We start from the raw sequence: 9,248 nt of genomic DNA, 5'->3' as shown, positions 1-9,248 counted from the left end.
TTCAAAACTATAGTTTACCGTGTTAACAGCTGCATAAATACTTGAAACTTTGAAAATGATCTTCTTTTAATATAAAAAGTAATGTCCAATGACCCATTGACTTGAAAAAATATTCCATACATATGAAATTGACTGTGGGCGGGGGTACCCGGCTCTCCCCTATATCATAGAATTATCAACAAAGCAAAAGGTTATAATACCGAAGTCTTACTAGAATCTTAGATTTGGCGATATATTTCGATAAACAAGGAAAACATTCGTTCTCAAAAAATGCATAACGTTGTAAGAGCATTTGGTTTGATTGGACCACTGAAAATGGCGTGTCTTATGCTGACATGCTCTTAACAAATCAAATGAATAAAGAATTTTTACTTTTGCTTCGCTGTAGAACAAAATCGCCGGAAACAAAGTTTATTATTCGTTCATCAGTTTCTTTAAATGCGAACAGAAATACATATATTTGTCGCGATTTTCAGATACCATTTTTATTAATTCTTATTACTTGTCAATTGATTATTGTTGCTAATAAGAAAGCAAGCAAAGAGGGGACAATGCAACGTCGTTCAAGAGTTGGAGATATTGATATCCGTTCGTGCTGAGAGCTTGGTATTCATTTATCTTACACCTAGATGCAAACAGGCTCTTTAAATAGGAATAATGGTCTTTTCTTAACTTCAAGACAATAAGAGAGTATAATAAAATGAAATTTGAAAGAGTATATTGATATTGAGACTAAAAAGTTGATTTACTTGACTTACTTGAATTTTTGTTTCCATAAGTACAATTAGCAAGGTTTGTATTTGAACGATTCAATTGAAAACAAATAAATCCCCTCATTAATTGAATTTATATTTCAAACTGGCAATATTTAGCACACTCTGAGGATCATTATTTTGCGAAATTATTTAATTTTAAATATTTTGTAATTGGAATATTTCTGGTTAGTATAAGGTTATTACCAAAAAACAGTTCTAGATAACAGAATTATTCTTTTGTAGGTTAGTTGAAATTTTAACAATAGAAAAAAGTCTTATATTGAATAAAGATATTGCCAGAGGGTTTCGGATGAAAATAGCGCGTATGCCCATGGTAACGATTTCTCAATCCAGTGGCCTTTATCGACCACGTTCACCTACTTAACATTTTTTAAATAAAACAAAATTGATTCTTGAACTTGAGGTAGTAAATTTTGAAAGAAAAAGATAGCCTGTACTATAATTGGAACCAACTACAGCAAAAAGGAAATACTCCAAAAAAAGAGAGTAAATCGTTAAAAGCCGCTAAATTGTAAATAAGTGTCCCGGTAACTGACTGTACACCATTCCCCAAGATTATAATTGCACATATAGCACGCACATCGCTACATATACTTATCGAACTTTTAGACAGATTCAGAATGAAGAATTCATTCATTTTGAAAAAATTACGATCTTGAAGAAAGAACAGATTTTTAAACCTGTGTAAACCTACACATATTGCATTCTTAAAAATGACTCAGAGCACTCGTATGTTGGACTAAAAAAGTTCTAACATTCCTGTTACTATGCCAACGCTTTTAAATTTTAAAATATGCTGTTTTGAATCGTAACCACTTGCACTGGAAAGACGTGCCATGAACGTTAAGATGCTTTTGTCTCAAAATCGTCAAAGACGTGCTTATACGTGTCGGCAGACAATTATTACAGAAAATAAAATAAATGAGCGTTTCACAGAAATAGGAAAGATTGTTCCGATTTCTAGGAGGCGATGAAAACTCAATGCCTCTCAGCAAGTTGCAGTCATCTGGACTTTGGTAAACGCATCTGTAAATTTCTTGCTTACGCAAGTAGTTAATTATAACCATGAACTAGATATTTTAGAAAGTTTCACCATTTTTTGCAAATAAGGACAAAATTGTATGCAAAAAAAACTGTTTTCAATTTTTATCTAGTATTTAGAAAAACTTGTTTAAGTGATATTGTTCCTCACTTTTCTCATCAGCCCTTTCCTTCTCATTTTTCCTGTTTTGCATCCTCGTGTGGTCCCGTAGTGGACTGATCGTTAAGACACGGTTCCCAGCAGATCACCCAAGTCAAGGGCAGGTGGTGTTGCTTTTAGGCAACGGAGTACCTATGCACTAGGCACGCACCTCCGATCGAAATATAAATGAAAAAAAGATGAAATAGGGGGTCTGTTAATCTAATAAATTAAAAATAAATTGTAATAAAAGAGGGGGGGGTAGGTCTAGCTAAGTAAGTTCATCATGTGGAAAAGAATAGCCGATGACATCCATCATCATACACTTCTACCTTCCCAACTTCAAAAGAAAAAGGATTGCATTTTTATTGAGAGAAAACAAAAAAGGAGATTACAAAAGGGGGGGATTACAAAGTGGTACATTGGATAAATACATGTAGTTATAACAGGAGAACAAAATGTAAACATAGAATCAGTGTTGTAAAATCCTTGAGTAACATAAATAGAAGAGAGTGATTACAATAATCTGAATTATGTAGCAGAATTGTAGTAAACATAAAAATTTCAATATACAATTATAGCAAAGTAAAGGAAATTAAAAGTGTAGTACTAAGGTAACTAATGGTATGAGCAGAAGATGGCGCCACTATGACTGTATTTATAATATTTTGGTTCATGCATACCATAACAAAGCAGTGATAATTTGAAAAACAAGCGACAAAAGGCAGTTAAAAATTTATAATGAAGTATAAGATGTCTAGTATATTAATATTTTTGTATGGAATGAATGGGTTGTGCGATTGGTAATAACAAATCACCGAAGTCAAGCATCACTGGCTACGGTCAGTGTGCGGGTGGGTGACCACTTGGATCAGTCTGCGTAGAGACCAAGGGTGTGCGGTATTGGTCCTCGTTAAACTGTGCTACCGTAAAGTGTTCGACTTCGCGCGCAGGTCGTCGGGCTACCGAAGCAGGGGCGCCATCCCCTCCGCAGAGGATCAAAATTGTGATGGCATGTCTTCGGATCATTTTCCGGGATGTTTCCCAGACCATCGCCAATAGCCCATTGTGTAGCTCTAGTGCGACGTAAATTAACAGCAGCAGCATCCTCGTGTGCGTCTTTACCCTTATCACTTCGGGCTGATCGTAAGACAAAAGTTTTCAATTGATCGCCGAATATAGTCACCATTTGCTACGGTCATTGAGCGGGTGGATGACCACTTTGATCAGCCAGTGCAGAAGGAACAAAGGATGAGCGGCATTGGTCCTCGTTACAATGTTCCACCGTAAAGTCGTCGACTTCGTACTCTTCGTTGGTCATCGGACTACCAAATGGAAAGCCATCCTCACTGCAGGGAATCAAAATTGTGATAACGTATCTCAGGTCTTTCTCAAAGATGTTTCTCCGAACATCGCCAATAATCCATTGTCCTGTTCTGGAATAAAATGCAGTCACACTCGTCCGACAGTCCATTTTCCTCTCCTTGTTTGAATTAAATACCGGATAAAGGAAAAGCGTAATGTTGTAGTATTTTGTATATAGTGTCTTAAGATGTCTAAAATGCTCAAGATTTTATGATAGAGTTACGTTGTTTTATCGTGAATCGAACCTGCGTGATCATTTTATTTACATAAAGGCGCGTGGCGAAAGTTAGTGTGAATGTGTTTCTTGTGAATCTGTACAGTTATACAATGAGTGTTTTTATGCAATTTAAAAGATTGGGAGCTAAATAAACTAAGCCAACGAAATCCCGTGAGGTTGCCTTTCTGCCCATTGTTCCAAGACTGTAGAAGGCGATGGGTTCAACTTTTGAGATAACTCAGGAAATTTTACCGATCTTTTCCTTTAACTAAGATTGGTCTTACTTCAAGCGCGTATATCGTATTGTTCGTTTAAAAGGCGGTATGCTATTGGCTGGGGCCTGGATACCATTTCTGAGGATTATCCAAAGACTTGCCGTCCCACAGTGAAGTGATCTTAAAGACACGGTTCCCAGTAGAGCACCGATTTCAAGCATCATTGGCTGCGGTCAGTAAGCGGATGGGTGACCACTTTGATCAGTCTGAGTTAGGACCGAGGGTGTGCGGTATCATTAAACTGTTCATCATCGGGTTACCAAAGCGAGGGAGCCATCCCCGCTGTAGAGGATCAAAATTGTGATGGCATGTCTTCGTATCATTCTTAGGGAAGTTTCCCAGACCGTCGACTGTAGCCCATTGTGCAACTCTAGTGCGATGTAAATAAAGTAGTACCACTACTAAATTGTGCTCTCTTTTCTTCACCATTTTTCAATTGAGCACGGAAGCAATTGAGCACAAGAGGGATGGTTCCCTCACTAAGGTACCCCAACAACTTGTGCACGAAGTCGAGCACTATCCGGTGGGACAGATTAACGAGCACCGATACCCTGCATCCTCGGTTTTTCAAACAGGCTTATCAGTCTCGGTTTATCAAAATGGTCACCCACCCGCTCACTGACTGTAGCAAGTGATAGACTGCGGTGATCTACTGGGAACTGTGTCTTACGACCAGGGACAATATGCAATGAAGTAATTGCTGTTTTAAGTAGACATAATGAGAGATAAGCACCTAATTGTTTTGAATTAAAAGAAACAAAAAGGCTTTTGCACCACTTGTTTGATAACAACCGGAAATCCTTGGCTAAGCGGTTTCGGCTATCAAGCTCTGTGCAAAGAGTGGAGGTAGCGGGTTCGAATCACGCTGTTACTCTGGATGTATCTTAGTGCTCTCCTTCTCTGTATTGCGCTATCCGTCCTTTTATTTGACCAAGGTTTATATGCCTAAATTGAGCACACAAGCCTGCAAATATATGTTATTTCAATAACTAAACATAAATAAATATTGATAAGAAAACTTGGTGCTGTCTCTCCTATTTGCTATCTGTCCTCTTCTACTTGACGAAGGCTTATAAGCCTATTTTGAGCATACAAGCCTGAAAATTTATGTAATTGCAATAACCAAATAAATATTGATAACAACCATTACAGTGGAAGCTGAGTTGGTGATTGTCATCGCATGAAGAAAAAAACACTGTTAATACGTCATAAAAATATTCGACATTTCTGAAGAATTATGTACTGTAAATCCTTTTGAGGATTGTTCTGATCAATTGATTATCCACCATAACTTTTATTTTGTGATAAACAAATATTGTAACATCCATACATAGCAAAACCAGTACCCATCTTTAAAACTTAAATTAAGTGTGAAATTGCAAAAGTAAGTACTTTTCCATTTTAACTATCATGTATATTGAATTGCGATGTGATAAACTACACAGTAAATTATATTCTGTAGCAATTCTAGCTTATACTTTAAAAAATATTCATGTGAAGTAAATGATCATTTGTACTTTGAGTTATCTAAGTACTCGAAAGTACATTGGGAGTTCTCTTATCACATATTGTTGCAAACACATATTTAGGCCTTCGAAATAAGTGCCGATATTAGTTAAAAAATTATTATAAAAACATTAGTATTTTTACTCGTTATTTTCGAAAATTATTTTGTTATTAGGTACAAATTGAAATAAAGAAAATAAGTTTTACATTGATAAGGTACATATATAAGAAATCGTATATAAGAACAGTAAAAAAATTACCATATTCATGCTAAATTATCATGTTATTATAGACGCCAATAATGCTTAATTAAATTCGCTTAAGGACGCTACTGATGTCATGTAATTTGTGCTTTTTAGTAGGTAAAAAATAAGCTAATATTAATGATGCCAAGATGCCTACTATAGGCACTATAATAATAGGTTTTTTACATCCCACCGAAGAGGCTAAGCACCCGAGGAAATTATTGATTGTTATAAATTTTTAATATCGAGAGGTGATCACGAGCAATAGCATTATTCCAAATAGTACTAAATACAATTAATTTTTATATTGATGGGATAAATTTCTGAAAGCAAGTTTTACTCAATCTATTATAATAAAACACTAAGGCAATAAATAATAACAAATAAAAAATGGAATTGATTAACTTATTTAATTGTGACGGTACATGTTTTTTTAGATTTGTGCATGATTTTGTAGTGTTGATTAATACTGATTAATTATTTACTTTTATATTATGACGTACGGACAACGGGTATTCAACCATTATTAAATATTTAAACTTAAAAGTGTTTCTGATAATCACGTTCTATGGCTGTTGTTGTCGTGTCCATAGGTGAAGGTTGTACACTAGATGCCTTTAAAGGAGAGATCGCGTTCTACTTTTCTCACGGTTTCATTCAGCAATTAAATTTTAATTGATGTTTTTAATCTCAGCTTCCTCTTTAACAATACGTCAGGTTTTTATGACGTTTTTTTTATCATCTTCAAAATTTTAGTTGACGGCTGTCAATGTGTTTATTGTTTTGACTGGCAAAAAAACCGAAGTAAAAAAAGAAGAAAACTAAAGAAACTGATCACTTGAACCAATTCAATTTTCAAACCAAAAGAACAGTTTTGCAGCATCTACAGACATACGACTATGTGGTAACAAGAAATCGAAATACGAATAGTTGCATAATATATTTAGATAAAAAAATATATTAACAGTTTTCGCAAAACTGAATTAGATAATGCAAAGAATAAACTTTCTCTTTTCCAACAAGCAACTCAAAAACTGATATCCAGCTTCACAGAAAAATAAAGAATTTCCACTCTAAAAAGGCGACACGAATTTTTATCAATGCTCGCCAAAATGGCTACAATCTGACCATAACGCTTTTAGCGACAAGCTACGATAAAAAGCTTAGTTACTAGTTAGAAAAATTAATTTCTTTTTTTTTTTAATTATTATTTTTCGTGGAATTTATGAAGTTTATTGTAATCTTTTGGCTATTTTGCTTTTTTTTAGTTCTGTGAGATATTTAGATGTTTATTCTTTAAGGATGTCGTGTGTTTTTGGAAGTCTTATGTACATTTTGTTAAGTAAATTGCGGTTTATTTTAAATATTTTAATTTCTCCTCGTTTTCATGTTCTTATATTTCTTAAAATTTTCATTATAATACGTATTAACATGGAAGGCATGCACTATTAATTCTTTTAAACTAATGGAAGAATAAATATGGAGAAGAATCATTAAGAGTTTTTTCTTTTCTCTGTTTATAGTAGAATTTATATGACAGAATAGAAATAAACTGGAATAAATAAATATTTTTTACGTATAATAGAACTAAAATCTGGAATAAAATATTTGGAATTAATTATAAAATTTTATATTTATAAATAGAAGCACAATGAGAAAAATATTTCAAAACACTAACATAAATCCACGCAATTCAATCCTAATTCAAAAATTTTTATTGAATGACGCATAAAAACTCAATTTTTAAAACAATATATCACAAAGAATTATTATTCATTCATGCTATAAATACATTCGTACAGAAGTAAATAAAAATATGACAAAAACACATTGCATAATACACCGTAGAGTGTCAACTATTCCTATCTACTGTATCTTCAAACCGTTTCCTTTAAGTGTCGATAGAGGGCGCGTGAGCCCTTATGACTAGAAGAAACTTCAAGAAAAGCGTCGTGATGACCTCAGAGTGGATAGTTTTTAAAAATTATCATTCACGATCTGCATCAATAATATATTTATACTAGAATGATCTTAAAGCTTTTCTCTAGAAATAAGCAACATTTCAAATTATTCAATTGAATAATTTTTGCGTTATATGAATAAGAAGAGTGTGTTGCGGCAGTAATGACAGTAACTTTTTTTTCTATATATGGATTTTTTAAAATCATTTTCGTATTAAATAATTGTTAAATCAGAGAAATATACTTTTAGTTTTTAATCTTTTAATCATTTCTTTTACTAATGCTATAATTATTATATACATTAATAATATTAATAATTGATTTAATTTTTTTATTATTTTTCGGCATGCGTTTTAGCTTATTAATCCTTAACTTTTATTACTTACACAGTTCTAGCTTACAACAAATACATTATACAATTTGCTTATACCCTCATTTTAGAAACCAAAATATACAATATGTAGCAGTTCGCGCAAAACTTAACATTATGCATGTTAATAAACAATAATATTAAAACTAATCACTCGGTATTGAGATCATTCTAGATGTCTTTTTAGGGTCGCGGATATAAAAAAAGTTAGCGACCCTTTATATTTATGCAAATTATAATACGAAGAATAATTCGATAAATGGATACATTATAATATTGATTGCTACAAATCTTGAATGTCTCAGTTTCTTTATCGTCGAATGTTTCCATTTAGTTTTTTTATGCATATATATACTTCTTCTCAATAGTTTTGTTTTCCAAAAATGGCAATGCTTCTATTTTCGTCTCATGACGTGGGACGTTGCTCATCACGTAAGAAAGTTGTAGCAAACAATTGTTCCGATTTTCATTTCGTTTATACTGGGAAAGGCAAACATTTTTGATCGTAATAAAAGTTCTTTATTGACTGAACCGAAAGGGTTCGAATGAGTGGCAAATTTGATTATTACTTTTGCTGACGCATAAAAAAGAACATTGATGGAAACAATTGCTTTGGGAAATCGTGTTTAGATGGGGGGAAATCAAATGAAAAAAATTCTTTGAGTCAAAGTATAAAATAATAACTTTAACAATATTTTTTCGTTTTATCCAACATGAAGTAAATAATTCGTAATCTTTTTCTCCGGTTGAAATTTGAGCTTTCTATCCTGCCGGAAAATTGTCGGTAGTTTCAGATGGAGGATAATTTCTTTTTTGGATAGTGAAATGGTGTTATAAATTCAGTTAATAGCGACCAGTCAACGAGTTGCAACTGTATTGTCATTTATGTCCGTTATAATCTAAAGAGTTTATCTAGTCGATCCGAAGTTGTTGGTCCGACGATATTGATATGATATCGGCGATGAGTTTTGATTGTCGATAAATACTCTTTGTCAACAATATGGTAAAAATGTTTTATTGAAGTGGTCAACAAATTATTTTAAGCTTTTATTGTCATTAAGCGCAGTTAAAACTATGGTATTATAGCTAGCCGAAGTTTCGAATTACATAAAAAAAATTTTTTGCTAATAGATGATACTTTGAACATATATTCTGCTGATATATTCATATACTCTAAACCATCTAAGTAATAGAAAATTGATCGGAATTCAGATTTAAATATTTCATTCTCACAAATACAAAAGCGAGTTAATTAAAACACAGAGAAATACCAGCGAATGCTTCACCAAAAAAAAAATTCTCAGTTTTAAAGTGAATTTTTTCCTAAGCAATCCCATGTTTTTCACACCATTT

This window comes from Parasteatoda tepidariorum, chromosome 3 (assembly GCF_043381705.1).
Source record: "Parasteatoda tepidariorum isolate YZ-2023 chromosome 3, CAS_Ptep_4.0, whole genome shotgun sequence".
Taxonomy (NCBI): Eukaryota; Metazoa; Arthropoda; class Arachnida; order Araneae; family Theridiidae; genus Parasteatoda; species Parasteatoda tepidariorum.
The sequence above is the reverse complement of the archived record's forward strand: the minus strand, read 5'-3'. Positions refer to the sequence as shown.